We start from the raw sequence: 18,494 nt of genomic DNA, 5'->3' as shown, positions 1-18,494 counted from the left end.
TGGGGTCTGATTGTAGGTGGCAGAAATGGAGGAGGATAATGCGCTGTAACTGGTGATTAGTGGGGTGGAAGGTGACGACCCCACTTTGTGTTCTATCCTTGTTGCAGTTGGGGGGGTGGGGTTCAAGGGCAGAGGTGCGGGAAGTAAAGGTGGTGCACTGCAGGACATTGCTGATCGCGTGGAATGGGAAATTGTGGTCTTTGAAGTAGGAGGCCATCTGGAATGCCTGGGAGTAGAATTGCTCCTTATGGGAGCAGATACGGCAGAAGTGGAGGAATTGGGAGTAAGGGATAATGTTTTTACAGGAGGTAGAAGTGGGAGGAGGTGTAGTCCAGGTAGCTGTGGGAGTCGTGGGTTTGAAGTAGGTGTCTGTGTTGAGTTGGTCGCTGGAGATACCCAGCTGCTCCAATGTATCAGGAATCCTGCACATTGGTAATTCCCATTCTATTGGACTCATGTTACATAAACCACTTTCCGTGACTCAAGTCTCAGTTTCTAGTCACACACTGATGATTTAACCATAGTCGCCTGGATAAAGTGATAGCCAATGACCAATGTATGAGGAGTGATTGACTTTCTCTCCAAGAATTGAAATGGAAAGGAAATCACTGTTCTGTGAGTCAACGTCTTTTGTTAACATAATTCTTCTGTTGACCTAACCATTTAATATGCTCGCTATCTCCTGTTTCCCAGCTGAAGCCAAATTTCCACATTTTCCTCTGTGCATTCACTGTGTCATGCTGTCCTTATGACCCACCTTCTGCTCCCTTGACACTTTTACTACTAAACTGCTAGGTTCCCTTCCAGCCCTGAAGTTGGTTGATGTTGTTTGTGAATTTCTCAGAGGTATTTTCCTTTTCTTCTTTTAAATCTGTTTAAATTTGAATTTGAACTTTAATCGCCAGAGTTCTGAAGGAGATAGCGGAGGGCATTGATGGTGTTCTTTCAGAAATCACTGTGGTCAGGAAGGATGCCAGATTACTGGAAAATTGTTAATGCAACACCCCTGTTTAAGAAGAGAAGGAGGCTGAAGACAGGAAACTCTTGGCCAGTTTGCCTTACCTCGTTTGCTGGTAAGACTTTAGAGTCCATTTTTAAGGATGAGATTGCAGAGTACTTGGAAGTGCATTGTAAAATAGGGGTGAATCAGCTCAGCTTCATCAAGGGAAGGTCATGCTTGACAAATCTGTTAGAATTCTTTGACAAGATAATGAGCAATTTACGTCAAGGAGGGCCAGTGGACATGATCTATTTGGATTTTTAGAAGACCTTTGTCAAGGTGCCACACAGGAGGCTGCAAAATAAGAGTCCATGGTGTTTGGAGCAAGGTACTGACGTGGACCAAGGATTGGCTAACTGATAGAAGGCAGGTAGTAGGGACAAAGGGATCTTTTTCAGGGTGGCAGCCAGTGACGAGTAGAGTTCCACAGGGGTCAGTGTTGGAACTGTAGCTATTCACGTTATACATTCATGATCTGGATGAAAGAACTGAGGGCATTGTTGCTAAGTTTGCAGATGACACAAAGGTAGGCGGAGGGAGAAGTAATGCTGAGGAAACAAAGGCTGCTGAAGGACTCAGACAGGCTAGGAGAGTGCACAATGAAGTGGTTGATGTAATAAAGTGTGGGAAAGTGTGAGGCTATGCATTTTGGTAGGGAGAATAGCGACATCGACTGTTTTCTAAAAGGAGAAACGTTTTGGAAATCTGAAGCACAGTTGACAAAGTTGAACTGACTCCCCAACTGATATCGTCTGACTTTGTCTTTCATTTCTGCTTCTGAACTGAGCTGGAAAGCAACTAAATCTTTCATGCCTAGGAATATCAAGTTCTCAGGAGACTACAACCAGAGGAGACCATTCAAACAGTACTCTTTTATTACCATTCACATGAAAGAGTGTTTCAAGGATTCTTTAAGCCTCATCTCTGTTCTGACCTCCTCCCCTCCCCTGTACATAACAACCCACCCAAACCGGCCAGAGTTTGTCAATGACAACTAACATAACATCGTCTCAATCACACTACCATGGGTGAGGAGAAAACTAAATTGAAACTAGAGGTTCCTGCAAGATAACGTTTGACAGATGAAATCTGTCCTACCCACCCCCAATGCGAGTTTTTGTAACCCTGTCTAATCATCTTTTTTTTTGGCTTAATGTGTATCTTCAATACAACCATCTGTGAAATGCCTTGGGACTTTATTTTTGTTATGCACATTGATTTTTTTCATGTTCAAAAATATGTGCAACATGATGTTAAAAATTGACTTTCATTTTCATGACTCTGCTAGAATTTGTGTTTATGTGCAAGGCTGGTCATGAATGCAATTTAAGAAATTAGAGATAATTTGAGAACTCTATTCTGGTTAGTGGTAATTGGGGGGGGGGGAGCTGAAACATGTGTTGCTGGAAAAGCGCAGCAGGTCAGGCAGCATCCAAGGAGCAGGAGAATTGACCTTCATCTAGGAATGAGGAGGGTGTGGGGATCCTGTTTTCCCCCTTAAACCACTTTTCCTGCATTAGCCCTCAGTTTAATTGACCATTACTGAAATTCTATGCTGCTGTTTTAATCTCGCTGTGCTTTGGCATGCAAGTGTTACTGCCTTATTTCTTATGCTTGGATAGATGTTATTTGTAATGTGTTTAATAGACATTAGAGTTATTGCCACTTACCTTATTATGCTCATGTTTTACAGCACTCACAGAGATGGTCCCCATTTCCAATGGTTTTGATCCAGCCTTTTACAATTTAAACCCTTTGTGCAAACAAAGGTTTGGTTTTCTAATCATGTCACTTCTCAGTTGCATCATCAAATAACTGTCTTAAACATATTCCAGGATTAAAACTGCAAGACAGCTTTGTGCAAACAGAATAGGATTGCAAGAGGAAGTTAAAGACAGATGAGATCAGTGGAGCTAGAGATTTGTGTCTGACAGGGAAAGGACTCAGAAACATGAAGAAGCTGGAAAGAGTCATCCTGCCTAACCTGTACATGGCTGGAGGAGGAGAAAGAACTCTGGAGAGATCTGACATAGTTAGAAATTAAATTATCTGTGGGATTTTCCCAGCCCTTCCACAGAATGGACAATTACAAGAAATTTGGGAGAATGTAAGGTGAGAATAAAAAATATGGGTTTCATGATAACAAGAAAACAAAATTCCATTAAGGTTTCAATGGCTAGATGAGAATCTGCTCAGTGAGGAGTGAGGAGTGAGTTTTGAGAAGATTTGTAGCTCAGGCTGAGATTCTGGATGTAGGTTTGCTTGCTGAGCTAGAAGGTTCGTTTTCAGACATTTCATCACCATACTAAGTGAGCTTCTGGATGAAGCACTGGTGGTATAGCCTGCTTTCTATTTATGTATTTAGGTTTCCTTGGAGTGGTGATGTCATTTCCTATTGTGACATCATTTCCTGTTGTGACATAATTTCCTCTGGTGCTGTTATTTCCTGTTCTTTTTTCTCAGGGGGTGGTAAATGGGATCCAAGTTAACATGTTTGTTGATAGAGTTCCAGTTGGAATGCCATGCTTCCCAGAATTCTTATGCGTGTCTCTGTTTGGCTTGTCCTAGGCTGGATGTCCTAGGATTGTCCCAGTCGAAGTGGTGTCCTTCCTCATCCTATGTAAGGATACTAGTGAGAGAGGGCCATGTCTTTTTTGTGGCTAGTTAATGTTTATGTATCCTGGTAACTAGCTTTCTGCCTGTTTGTCCAATGTGGTGTTTGTTACAATTCTTGCAAAGTACTTTGTAAATGACATTAGTTTTGTTTATCTATATAGGGTCTTTCAAGTTCATTAGCTGCTGTTTTAGTGTATTGGTGGCTTCGTGGGCTACCATGGTGCCAAAGGGTCTGAGTAATCTGGCAGTCATTTCTGAGATGTCTTTGATGTAGGGGAAAGTGGCTAGGGTTTCTGGATGTGTTTTGCCTGCTTGTTTGGGTTTGTTGCTAAGAATTCAGAGGACTATGTTCAATGGGTACCCATTCTTTTTGAATACATGGTATAGGTGATTTTCCTCTGCTCTTCATAGTTCTTCTGTGCTGCAGTGTGTGGTGGCTCGTTGAAATAATGTTTTAATGCAGCTTTGTTTGGGGATGTTGGGATGAAAACCTCTGTAGTTCACTATTTGGTACGTATGTGTTGTTTTCCTGTTGACGCTGGTTTGAAGTTCTACAGTGACATCTAGAAATTGCAGTTTGTTGTTGTTTTCTTCCTCTTTAGTGAATTTTATGCCAGTAAGGGTATTATTCATGGTCTTCACAGATGCTTGACAGATGAGGAAGGACACCACTTCAACTGGGACAACACATCCATCCTAGGACAAGCCAAAAAGACACAGCAAGAGAATTCCTCGAAGCATGACATTCCAACCAGAACACTTTCAACAAACAGATTGACTTGGATCCCATTTACCAACCCCTGAAAATAAAACAGGAGATAACATCACCAGAGGAAATTACATCACTCATTTCTGTGCAGTTTTGTGATTCTCCCTGATTTGTGATAGGAAATTAAATGCTGTCATAGAACATTAAACATTACAGTGCAGTACAGGCCCTTCGGCCCACGATGTTGCGTCGACCTGTGGAACCAATCTGAAGTTTATCTAACCTACACTACTCCATTCTAATCGATACACCTATTGAATGACCGTTTAAATGCCCTTAAAATTGGCAAGTCTACTATTCCATCCCCCTACTACTGTCTGAGTAAAGAAACCACCTCTGACATCTGTCTTATATCTATCACCCCTCAACTTAAAGCTATGTCCCTTTGTGCTAGCCATCACCGTCTGAGGAAAAAGGCTCTCACTGTCTAAACTATCTAACCCTTGCATTATCTTCTATGTCTCACTTAAGTCGCCTCTCAACCTTTTTCTCTCTAACAAAAACAGCCTCAAGTCCCTCAGCCTTTCCTCGTAAGGCCTTCAATCCATACCAGGCAACAACCTGGTAAAACTCCTCTGAACCCTTTCCAAAACTTTCATATCCTTCCGATATGTGGTGACCAGAACTGTACGCAATACTCCAAATATAGCTGCACCAGAATTTTTTACAACTGTAGCATGATCTCATGGTTCTGAAATTCAATCCCTCTACTAATAAAAGCTAACACACCGTATGCCTTCTTATCAACCCTATCAACCTGGGTGGCAACTTTCAAGGATCTATGTATCTGGACACAGATCTCTCTGCTCCTCTACACTACCAAGAATCTTACCATTATCCCAGTACTCTGCATTCCTGTTACTCCTTCCAAAGTGAATCACCTTGCAGTTTTCTGCATTAAACTCCATTTGCCACCTCTCAGCCGAGCTCTGCAGCTTCTCTATGTCTCTCTGTAACCTCAACATCCTTCATCACGATCCACAACTCTACTGACCTTAGTGTAATCTGCAAATTTAATAACCCATCCTTCTGTGCTCTCATCCATGTCATTTATATAAATGACAAACAGCAGTGGACCCAAAACAGATCCATGCGGTACACCATTGGAGTCAAGTTAAGTAAAAGGGCAGTACAAAGAGATCTGGGTGTTCTATCCAACTTTAAGAAAAAGTTGGATAGAGGTCTCAGTGGAATCAAGGATTATGGAGATAAGTCAGGAACAGGATACTGGTTGAGGATGATTAGCCATGATCATAATGAATGGTGGTGCAGGCTCGAAGGACAGAAATGCCTACTCCTGCACCTTTTGTCTATTGTCTCTTGTCATTAGTAACTGAACCTTGGGATGAATATTTCCCATCAACCACCAAATTCTGTCTTTCAGCTCGCCAATTTCTGGTCCAAACCACTCAATAACCCTCATCCCATGCCTCCCTTTTGTTCAATAACCTACCATAGGGAATCTTATCAAATGCCTTACTGAAATCTTACTGATGTACACCACATCAACCGTTTTACCTTTATCCACCTGCTTGGTCACTTTCTCAAAGAACTCAATAAGGTTTGTGAGGTATGGCCTATCCTTCACAAAATCATGTTGACTATCCCTAATCAACATATTCTCTCTATAAATTAAATCTCACATAACCCCTTCCAACACTTTACTCACAACCGAAGTAAGGCTCACAGGTCTATAATTTTCACCATTGTCTCCACTCCTCTTCTTGAATAAGGGAACATTTGCTATCCTCCAATCTTCTTGCACTATTCCTGTAGACAATGACCATATAAAGATCAAAGCCAAAGGCTCAGCAATCTCTTCCCTGGTTTCCCAAAGAATCCTAGGATAATCCCATCCAGCCCAGGGGACTTATCTATTTTTACACATACCAGAATTGTTAACACCTCCTCCTTATGCACCTCAATCCCAACTAGTCTAGTAGCCTGTATCCCAGTATTCTCCTTGACCACATTGTCATTTTCTAGTGTGAATACCACCAAAAAGTATTAATTTAGAGCTTCCCCTGAAGCCAGCTCCTGATCTGAAAGTCTGAGCCATTACCGGGTGACTGAAGCCCACTACATCTTCTCGAGCCTCCACATGGATTTACATTTCCCAAAATCTCACGGTACACTCCATGGGAAGTGACCGATTTCACCTTTCATCCATGGAGAAACACTAGCCTCACCGTACATTTGAATCAATCTCAGACCACCTCAGAAGATCCTTCTGCATTTTACAATAGAGCTCACTGACACCTTATATTCAATGCTCCTCCTGGGTTGCAATGCGCACAGGGAGACAAGTATCATACACATCTGTACAGAATGCATCTCAGGGGTCTTAGCCTGCTTTCTTAACACTCAGTCAAAATGTGTGGTGCTGGAAAAGCTCAGCAGGTCAGACAGCATCCGAGGAGCAGGAAAGTTGATGTTTTGAGCATGAGCTCTTCTATTCCTGATGAAACGTTTATGGTTGAAACATCCACTGTGTGGGGTTCACAATCAACACTACCTTGAAAATAGGACAAATCCAGTGAGATTAAAATGGCTAGAAGAACTGTTAGTGTTGGTGCAGCATGAGCTGTCCCAATGAGGGAGCTGAAAGCACAGAGCATTGGAAGGATTGGGATTTGGGAATATGGTGTGCAGCGTTAAGCAAAGATGTTGCATGCATAGGTAAGAGTTTTAGTAAGGTGGTCACACCTACGGTGCAGGCAGAGAGTAGCTCAGTGACCACCAGGAAAGGCAAAGGCAGTAGACAGAGAGTGCAAGAATCCCCTGTGGCCTTTCCCCTCAAAAACAAGTATACCATTTTGGGTACTGTTCGGGGGATGGTTGTTCAGGGGAAAGCAGCAGTAGCCAGGTCAGTGGCACCATGACTGGCTCTGGCGCACAGCGGGAAAGGGTAAAGGTAAACAGGATCTTAGGAGACTTAATCGTTAGAGGGACAGACCGAGATTCTGTGGCCGCAAATGGGAATCCAGGATGATGTTTTGCTTCCCCAGTGCCAGGGTCCAGGATGTCTCAGAGTAGCTGCAAAATGTTCACAAGAGGGAGGGAGAGCAGCCAGAAGTCATTGTGCACGGTGGCACAAATGACATAGGTAGAAATAAGGATGAGGTCCTGCAGAGTGATTTTAGAGAGCTGGGAAAAAAGTTCAAAATCAGGACGTTGTTAGTAATCTGTGGATTACTTGTCATGCCAGGTGCTAGTAAGGGTAAGAACAGGGGACGTGGCAGATGAATGTGTGGCTAAAGAATTGGTACAGGGGGCAGGGATTCAGATTTTTAGATCATTGGGATCTTTTCTGGGGCAGAGGTGACCTGTTCAAGAGGGATGGATTACATCTGAACTGGAGAGACTCCAATACCTTGAAAGCCACGTTTGCTAGGGCTGAAAGGGAGGGTTTAAACTAGCAGGGGTGCATTATCCTCAACAGCAGGGAGGCAAGTGTGAGGCTGGAAGGAGATACAGTAATCAGAAATTGTAAAGTGAAGAGACAGTTGAGGCTAGAACATGACGGGGAGCAAGGAATGGATTAAGTTGCATTTGTTTCAATGCATGAGAGTTGACAAGTAAGGATGAACTCAGGGCGTGGATAGGTTTGTGGGACTGGGATATTATAGCCATTACAGAAACATAACCAAGGGAGGGACAGGGCTGGCAGCTTAATGTGTCAGGGTACAAGTGGGACAGAAGTGGTGGAAAGAGGGGAAGAAAAGTTGCATTTTTGATTAATGGGGGTATCACAGCAGTAATCAGAGATGAAATAATTTTGATTAATGGGAGTATCACAGCAGTAATCAGAGATGAAATAACTGAGAGATCATCCAGTGAGGCTTTGTGTGTGGAGGTAAGAAATAAGAAGGGGATGGTGACATTATTGGAGTTATATTATCAGCCCCCAAATAGTCAATGGAAATTAGAGGAACACATATCCAGAGAGATTGGGAAGACTTGCTGGAGCAATAGGATTGTGAAAGTACGGGGTTTTAATTTTCCTCACATCGACCGGGACTGCCAAAGCTTAAGGGGGTGGAATTTGTTAAATGCATTCAGGAAAGTCTCCTCAAGAAGTATGCAAAACTCAACCCACTCATGGGAAATAGGGTAAGACAGGCCACTGAGGTGACAGTGGGGAGCACTTTGAGGTCAGTAACTGCAGTTCTATTAATTTTAAGTTAGTTATGGAGAGGGACAAAACTGGTCCATAGGCTCAAATTCTAAACTGGAGCAAGGCAAATTTTGATGGAATCAGACAGGAGCTTGCAGGGGTTGTTTGGAATAGTTTATTTGCAGGCAAGGGAACCTCCAGCAAGTGGAAGGCCTATAAAAGTGAGGTAGCTAGAGTTTAAGGTCTATATGTTCCTGTGAGGGTGAAGGGAAAGGTTGGCAGAAATAGGAAACCCTAGATGTTCAAAGTTTGTGAGAAGATTTGTAGCTCGGGTGTTCGTTGCTGTGGTTCTGTTCGCCGAGCTGGAAGTTTTTGTTGCAAACGTTTCGTCCCCTGTCTAGGTGATATCCTCAGTGCTTGGGAGCCTCCTGTGAAGCACTTCTGTGGTGTTTCCTCTGGCATTTATGGTGGCCTGTCCCTGCCACTTCCGGTTGTCAGTTTCAGCTGTCCGCTGTAGTGGCTGGTATATTGGGTCCAGGTCTATGTGTTTGTTGATGGAGTTTGTGGATGAGTGCCATGCTTCTAGAAATTCACTGGCTGTTCTTTGTTTGGCTTGCCCTATAACGGTAGTGTTGTCCCAGTCAACAACCGGAAGCGGCAGGGACAGGCCACCATAAATGCCAAAGGAAACACCACAGAAGAGCTTCACAGGAGGCTCCCAAGCACTGAAGATGTCACCTAGACAGGGGACGAAACATTTGCAACAAAAACTTCCAGCTTGGCGAACAGAACCACAGCAGGAAACCCTAAATGACAAGATATTGAGGCTTTGACAAGAAAAAAGGAGGCATGTTTCAGGTACAGGCAGCTGGGATCAAGGGTATCCCTGAAGGTATACAGGGGATACTGGAGTTTACTGAAGAAGGAAATCAGAAGGGCTAAAAGGAGGCATGAAATAGCCTTGGCTGAGAAGATTAGGGGGAATCCAAAAAGGTACTTTTAAATATATTAAAGGAAAAAAAATAACTGGAGACAGAATAGGACTCCTCAAGGACCAAATTGGACATGTATGTGTAGAACCGCAGGAGATGGGCAAGGTCCTCAATGAATATATCTCCTCTCTATTTTCCATGAAGAAAGACATGAATATTTTAGGATTTGGGGAAGTTAGTGGTCATACCTTGGGGACAACCTATATCACAGTAGAGATGTTTTTGGGTGTATTAGAATGTATAACGGTGGATAAATCTTTTGGTCCTGATCAGATATATCCAAGTACACAGCTAGAGGCTAGAGTAGAAATTGCGGACTGATACTTTAGCATCATTGTTAGCCACTGTTGAGGTCCTGGAGATTGGACGGTAGCGAGTGTTGTGCCATTATTCAAGAAGGGCTGCAAAGAAAAGTCTGGGAATTATAGACCAGTAAGCTTAACATCTGTGGTGGATAAGTTACTTGCGAAGATTCTGACGGATAAGATAGACATGCATTTGGAAAGACACAGTTTGATTAGGAGCAGTCAGCATGGCTTTGTGCGTAGGAGATCATGCCTCACAAATTTTTTACAGTTCTTTGTTGAAGTGACCAAGTTTGATGAGGTCAGGGAGGTGGACGTAGTCTATATAGCTTTCAGTAAGGCCTTTGATAAGATTCCGCATAATAAGCTGCTCTGGAAGGTTAGATCGTATGGAATCCAGGGGGAGCTGGCAAACTGGATACACAATTGGCTTGATGGTAGGAAGCAGAGGGTAATAGTGGAAGGATGCTTGTCAGACTGGAGCCTATGATTAATGGAATGCCTCAGGAGTCGGTGTTAGGCCCATTGCTATTTGTTATCTATATCAATGATTTGGATGAGAATATCCAAGGCATGATTAGTGAGTTTGCAGATGACAATAAGATAGAGGGTATCGTGAACAGTAAGGAGGTTGCAGCATGACCTTGATCAGTTTGGAAAATGGGCAAGAAATGACAAGTGGAGGTAAGTGTGAGGTCTTCATTTTAAAAAGCCAAATCAAGGTAGGAGTTTCATGATGAGTGGCAGGGCCTTACGGAATGTACTGGAACAGAGGGTCCTCAGAGTTCAGGTGCACGGTTCCCTGAAAGTGGAGTCACGGTAGACAGGGCAGTGAAGAAGGCTTTTGGCACACTGGTCTTCTTCATCAGTCAGCACATTGAGTGTACAAGTTGAGAAGTTATGTTACAATTGTACAGGATGTTGATGAGGCCACACTAGGAGCATTGTGTTCAGTTTTGTTCACCTTGTTTTCGGAAGGATGTATTTAAACTGGAAAGAATGGGGAAGAAATTTATATGGATGTTGCCAGGACTCAACAGTTTGAGTTGTATGAAGAAGTTGGACAAGCTAGGACATTTTTCTTTAGAGCATAGGAGACTAAGGGGGCATCTTATAGGTCATGAGAGGCATGGATAGGGTGAATGCTCTCAGTCCTTTTCCTGGGATTGGGAAACTGAGGATGAGAGGGCATCAGTTTAAAACAAAAGGGGTAAGAATAAAAGGGAACCTGTGGAGCAACTTTTTTAAACAGAGGTTGGAATGCATGTGGAATGAGCTGCTGACGGAAGTGGTTAAGGTGGGTACATTAATGACATTTAAAATGCATTTGGACAAATACATGGATAGGAAAGGTTTAGAAGGATATGGGCCAATTGCTGGGAATTGGGGTGGATATTTTGGTCGGCATGGACCAGTTTGGACCATTTTTCTGTGCTATAGGACTCTATGACTCAATAATGAGAGTATTAGACTTCTAGCCTTGGAGGGAAGTCTGTGCAATGACAGAGTTACATTGAGTTTAAGTGGGATAATGCTGTCACTTTAAAAGGTTATTTTCTCCTTTTTTTCAAAAGAGTTTGTAAAGCAGATGTGAAAACAGGCTACTGAAGTTAACTAAAGTAAACAACTGTGAGGCCTTGGGGTGTTAATTTGAAAGGCAAAAATGAAGACTGTGGATGCTGGAAATTAGAGCCAAGAGTGCGGTGCTGGAAGAGCACAGCAGGTCAGGCAGTATCCAAGGAGAAGGAAAACGGATGTTTCGGGCTAAAGCCCTTCATCAAGAATGATCCTTTCATATTAATTTTAAAGATTGAACAATGGAAGCAGCCTGTGTGGGGCCATCTCTCATAGACCAGGCTTTCTAGTATTTTTTAGCTTTAGCAGCAGAAGCTGTTTGGGGTCGCCAAAGAATTGGAGATTCAGCAAATCTCTCTTAGCTGCTATTCTCTCCGGGGTTTGAGAGCTGCATGTAAGAATCTGTCTGAATTTGCCTTTTTGCCAAGGGGTGTGTTTGTGGGATGTTACTATATTGGAACGTTAATTAATAATAGGTACTGGATCTATTATTCGGTTAAGTTTTCCAATAGTTAAGTTATTCTAAATTCTGCTTGTTTCTCATTTGTATTTTAACTATCATGTTTAAATAAGTTGTGTTTTGCTTAACGTTGAGTATTTTGATCAGTCGCACTACATCTGGAAAACGACACTTCACATCTACCTTTAAACTGTGAAAAAGTTAGCATCTAGGCTAACCTCTTTATATATTTTGAGGGGGTCTGATCTAGTGTATAATAGCAAGGTAGCAGAAAAAAGATGGTGACACTTACCCATTGCAAGGCATTTTTTTCTCTTCGGAGACTCACTGCACTATCTCTGGTGGTTATCTCATCCCAGGCTGGCAGTGTCTAAGGCTGTGGCCTTCTTTGCCAGTCCACTGGAAAGAGGATGGCCTCCGTCTCCATTACTGTGGGGTCCACCAGGACCGCCATGTCGTAGTCCATGAATTGGATTGCCAACTTCCCTTCCTCAGACATCTCTATAATAACAGTCATGCAACAGACTTAGTTCTTGGCTGGTAGTGTTCAAGCTCATGTACAGCTGGGGTTTAAATAGTGATTGTAATGAGATCAGCCAGGTGGACCTCATAGAATATGAGTTCCCTGATTGAACCGGATTAACAGCACCAATCAGGGAGCCTTGGCTGACAGATATAAACAAAAGTGTCAAAGATTTTGTTCACTGTGAGAGCCAGCGCTAAGGAAGCTGGAGCAGTGTCAAGGACTCTGCACAAGTAAAATAAAGGGTGACTTGGTGATGGGATAACAGCCTCTGCGGAGTTATTTCAGTGCTCACAGTGTTATGGTCAGAGTATCCTGATGGTGCTGACAGTATGACCTCATGAAAAGCGCATCATGGAGCCCTGAGCCACAATTAAGGACATGGGCAGTGGAAGATTGCTTGTGAACAATCCACCATGGCCTGCAGAGGGAAACCCTCTGTGAAATTTCCTTTAAAAAAATGACAGCCAAAATTTGGGAAGATTCAGCCCGTTGTGTCTCTTGTTTCTGATTACTGCCAATAGTCGGACAAGTTGAAAGCGAGGTCAGAGCCTCCCATTTCTGGAGATGGTGGGCTTTAGCTTGTTGATTTTAGCTTTGGAAGTCAACTTAATTGGGCAGCATGGTGACAAACTAGAACTTCACCAGCTTCCCATCTTCTCTCAAATTAGGTCTTGGACAGGAAGGCACAAGCTGAACCATTCTGCTTCGGAGCCAATTGAGATCCCTCAGTGGCCAATAATAACCATTTATGGGCTGCATCCTGCCTGGGTTACACTTATTCGATAATTAATATGAGTATGCTGTTGGGAACTAACTATTGACCTATTGTTGAGGGGGTGGTGGTGGGAGGGATTCTTGATCTATATTAATTTGTGCACAAGTGAGGATCTAGACATAGTGCACAGGAGTGATTACTGAAAGCTACCATCCTCTCTTTCCTTCTGATCTGACTCTCCCCTATCACCACACCCTTAAACCCAAGAAACCAACCCCAGCAACAACAGACTTGCCTGATACCTGGAGCCTTGCAATCTTAGCTATCCTAGCAGAAGCCAGACCCTTCTCTGATCGGCTGACCACTCTGAACAAGAGAGGACTTGATTTCAGAAACAGGCCAGTTGCCGCCCTCCAGATTGCCGGAATCGAGGGAGGTCAGTTGGCCCCTCTCCCATGCTGATGTCCACCACCTTTTCTGCAAGCAAGCAAGACACCTGACAAAAGCAGAAGATTTTGCCCCAATCCTTTTTTTAAACTCAATCAAGCTGCAGAGAAATTAACTAAATTGGTTGGGAACTACTTTGGAATGAAAGTTAACAACAAGAGCCTAAATTTCTCTTCTAGTTTTGTTAGTTTCTGAGACAAGAGCAGCATTGTTAACAGGAGAGGGCAAGGGACTTGCTTTAGTGGTCAAAGAATTGGGCAAATCCAGGAATGTTGAGGCTCTGCCATTCTTGGCTGCAGGATCTCTTTCTTTAACTTTAAACTGAGTTATTCACAGAGTGATTAACAAATGTGAAGCTGCACTCCCTGTAAGATACAGTAATCTGCAAATTGGACAGGAAGAAAATGATCATGCTTGAACAGCTTCAATTTCAGCAGTAAGCTGTTTTTTTTAATGAAGTTGATAAAGCTGTTACCATCCCTACCCTCCAAATGAAATAGTGGCTTGCCATTGAATGATTGAATAGGTGCACCTGCAATTTTAGTCCCATATGGGCCAAGATATCTGTAATACTCATTGTATAATGTCCCTGTCGTTGGCAGGGGAAATAGATGCATTTTCATATTTTAAAGTATTTCACAGTGAATAAGTCTTACTATAAATCTTTCTTACAGTTATGTTGTAGATAAAAATTCATACTTGGCCTTTGAAGGAATATTCATAAGCTTTGGGATCAGTAATTCAAACAGTTAAGAAATTGCGCCTTTTGGTTTTCACAAAATTGTACTGCAGATGGATGAGAAAAATGTATTGACTTTCATCATCTTTCAAAATGTAAATCAGCTGGAAAGTTTGTCTTTTGTAGATTTATTGCATTTTTAATTGTGAGAGTTAATTTTTTAATTAACATACTACTTCCTTAGTCTTAAAAAGGGATGTAAATATTACTCTAGATTGCAAAGTCCCGAGATAATGATGAATCATATTATAAGGAATTATTTTCTCTAATTATTAAAATTAATAAAAAAAGGAGATATATAAAATAAGTCCAGAAAATAGCTGTGTTCTCATGCTGCACAATCTAGAGCATACAGAAGGTTTTACTTAAACTGTAAGTCAAATTAACTGCCATAATAGATAGTATTTTCTGTCAGCAAGGTGTAATTACTACTCCAGTCACTGCTATGCAATTGTCTTTTGCACTTGTTTCATAATAAAAATCAAAAAATTATATAGCTTATATACAGTAATTGTTGAGACTAAAAATGCACCACATGGAGAACGGAGGTGTCATCAGTGATTTTAATACAACAGTGTTAAAAAAAACAGGCTAAGTCAGCTCCCTGTTGGCTCAGCAACATTATCCAGAGAGCTGCAAGGATTATGTAGTATTGAAATTTACTTTTCAAGGATGAAGTGAATAGTAATTGTTGAACTTAATATCCCGAGTCGAGCAGACTAAATTGCTTGGGTTTCCCATTCATCAGTATTATCCTGTAACCTTCCATCCCCACTACAAGTCTCACTTCCAACCCAGTCTGCTGAGAGTGTTCCTGTGGATGTCAGCAGAAAACATGAACGCCTATGGTCTTCTTTTACAGTTTGAGCGGGACTGCATCAAAACAAAATAATGCAGATGCAATAAAAGCTGTAAACTCTGGCAGCATCCAGCAGGTTAGGCTGCATCATGCAGAAAATTTTGAAGGCTTATGATCCTTTGTCTGGCTGAGAAGAATTTGCTGATCAAACGTTTACAAGGAGGATCAGACAATAGGAAAATGGGGCAAGAAAACAGAAAAAAATAAGTTGCTGGCATATGTAAGAAAAGATTTTGATTTAGAGTAAGAGTTGGGTTTAGAGGAGTTGGCCGAGTATTTTTAATGCTAGACTATTAATTTGGAGACCCAGGTAGTGTTCTGGGGAGACATTCAAATCCTACTATGACAGATGGTGGAATTTGAATTTACTTCTTTAAAAGAAATCTGAATTGAAGACTCTAGTAATGGCTATGAAATCACTGCTGGTTGAGTGAGGGGATTGGGGCAAAGTTGACCAAAGGAAGGTATGCTCCAATGGTCACAGAGGGGTATCGAAGAAAAGCACAAGGGTGTACAACCCCCTCATTGCTGACAGATAGGGAGTCCCAATTAGAGGATGGTTCCCCCTACCTCCCTCATTCTCAGAAATTCTAGGACACAGATCAGAGACGTTTTCTGCTTCCCATTAGAGATAAAATGGGAGCTGTTGTAAAGACCACAAACTTATTACACAGCTCTCTTTGACAAAGAGTTCCAAAGACTCACAACCCTCTGAGAGAAGAAATTTCTTCTCATCTCAGCCTTTTCATGTTTTTAGTTCCCTCATGGTCTTATAGTCACAATCTAGTCCTGTTTTCCCCTCTCCCTCATTGAAGAACAGTAAACTGCATATAAATGACTTGAGAACAGATAATGAGGAGACATAATTGCACACTCTTGCTGATTACTCATGAGATTCTCATCTTGTTGTTAAAATCCTGAGTAGAAAATCAGACTTTTTTTTTCTCAACACCAAAAGTCTTAATTTTCTGATCTCCCCATATTTTCCTAACTGACTTATGATTGCCCAAGTTGTTCAAGTTTGGAAAAATTAAGCCCATTAACATTTGTTCTTTTCACAAAGGCTGGCAGACCCTGTGTGTATTTCCAGTGCTTGCTTTTTTTAATTTTGTGATAAAGTGTAAATGATTTATATATATATATTATTATAATTTTGCTTTCTATAACATCCTCTCAGCATTTACCCTGTTAAGACTGTTGAGAATCTTATATGTTTCAATGCCATCACCTCACATTATTCTAAATTCCAATGTGCTGACCTGTTTAATCATTGCTCATACTAGAGAACCATCCTAGCAAACCTTCTCTGAACTGCTGAAAATGAAATACTATCTTTCCTGAAATAAGGGGACTAAAACTGCTCACAGCACTCCAGATACAGCCTCCCTTGCACCTTGTAAATCTCATTGTACAGTTGCAGTAAGACTTCCCTATTCTTATACTCTAACCTTCTTGAAATAAGGACCAATATTCCATAGCCTTCCTGATTATTTGCTGCACTATGTGCTAGCTTTCTGTGTTTTGTGCACAAGTCCTCCCATATCTCTTTGTGTTGGAGCTTTTTGCAGCTTTCCTCTATTTAAAAAAGTATTGTGTTCTTTTGTTCTCCTTTCCAAAACAATCAACTTCACAAGTTCAATGACACAACTTCAACGATTGCTAACGTGAAACTTAGGGGGCACCTGGGGGCTCTAGTTCTCCACATGTCTTCCATCTTGGCCAACTATGCCGTAGGGCACACTCCATGGCCATGACTGTTTGTAAATTAATTCCAAAAAGGTTGGCATCAGATGTACACTAGCCTCACTAATCATTATAACACATCTCCAACCTACATGAGATACAGCTATCGACTTTAATGCTCCATTTTGGAGCACACCAACATTGCAATGCTGCTGCCAGACTGATACCTTGGAGCAGGGCAGAAACTCAGGGTTCTTCACTTGCTTTCTTAGCACTTGCTACAGCATCTCTGCCTTACCTTGCCTTTTAGTACTTGTCCATTTCATCGGGAACTTGCAGGATTTCAGTAGTTCAGTCTTGCTTTGCCTTTTAGAATGCACACCCACACACATACAATCACATACACATACATACACACATATACAGACACATACACGCACAGATGCATACATAAACATACGCTCACAGACATACATACAGACACACACAGACATACACACAAACACAAGTGCAAACCTACTCACAGACACACACATACAGACATACACACAGACACACCCACACACAGACAGACAGAGACACAGATACACACAAAAACACACACGCATACACCGAGAGACAGAAATACTCACACACAGAGATATACACAGAGAGACACACAGACAGACACACATACACACACAGACAGACACATACATACACAGGCACACAGACAGACAGACACATATGCACACATAGGCACATGCACACACAGGCACACGCACACACAGACACACGCACACAGACACCCACACCCACACGTAGTCACAGGCACACATACACACTCTGTCTCTGACAAGCAGCTTGTCTCTCAGTTGTCAGCAGTGATTAGTCAAGAGGATGGACAAGTCTCTACGTGGCACAGTGCTGCATCAATGCCACACACACATCATGTGCCAGCAGTTACTATGGCAAACTCGCTGTTTGTGCTTCCATAAAATGGTCATGTTTTAAAGCCTAAGTGGAATAGGTCTCAGTCAAGTCAAACTGACTCTTATCAGTCAGTGGATGCAGCCATAATCAGTTAAGGGTAGTATCTGATCTCAGTCCCTGTGTTTGGCTCTTGGGGCAGTGATGGTCAGGGATGGAGTGGACCATAACCTGTACTGCAGCGGCAGTGTAAATAGTCCAGTGTTTAGTCAGGGAGCTGCACAGAGCCCAAGCAGGGGTCTGGTCGCTCATTAAGGTTACTTCCCAAGTCAGTCAGTCAGTCACAACAAGGTCAGCCCTGAAGATTTAATCTCTGAAAGTCAAACTGGGTTATGAGGGGCCACCAGTGTGATAGAGAATCTGGGTAAGTCAGTTCTGGTGATTAGCAGCAGCATGCTGGGATGCAAAGAAGGCAATTATTGTGACTGAGGCCAATACAACATCGAAGATTGAAAATTCATTGTGCATTGGAAGATATGGATTACTGCAGGAGTGTTTGTCATCAATAGTCACTACCACTCGGACTTTAATGGGGGACAGGCATCATGATTGTTGCCATAGCAAAGCTGTAGGTCCATGGAGAAGGGGAAAATGCTGGAAGATGAAAACTTTCATGAAAGAATTGAGTGGGAACATGTGAAAGCTCAGAACCGACGTAATAATACGCCCCATTACAATCTGTCACTGTATTTGTGCAGCATGAGAGATTCATCTGAACAAGG

The 18,494-nt window shown here is 42.2% G+C and overlaps 1 long non-coding RNA gene across 1 annotated transcript in view; it reads right to left on the bottom strand.

Annotated features, from left to right (window-relative positions):
* Window positions 1-17,253, bottom strand: part of LOC122558032 — a 17,695-nt gene extending 442 nt beyond the window's left edge. The window contains exons 1-2 of the long non-coding RNA XR_006314009.1: window positions 17,102-17,253; window positions 12,127-12,335 (exon numbers count right to left, since the gene is read on the bottom strand). This is a non-coding gene — a long non-coding RNA (uncharacterized LOC122558032). The remainder of the gene's footprint in view (window positions 1-12,126; window positions 12,336-17,101) is intronic.
* Between the last annotated feature and the right edge of the window lie 1,241 nt (window positions 17,254-18,494).

This window comes from Chiloscyllium plagiosum, chromosome 16 (genome assembly GCF_004010195.1).
Source record: "Chiloscyllium plagiosum isolate BGI_BamShark_2017 chromosome 16, ASM401019v2, whole genome shotgun sequence".
Taxonomy (NCBI): domain Eukaryota; kingdom Metazoa; phylum Chordata; class Chondrichthyes; order Orectolobiformes; family Hemiscylliidae; genus Chiloscyllium; species Chiloscyllium plagiosum.
The sequence above is the reverse complement of the archived record's forward strand: the minus strand, read 5'-3'. Positions and strand labels throughout refer to the sequence as shown.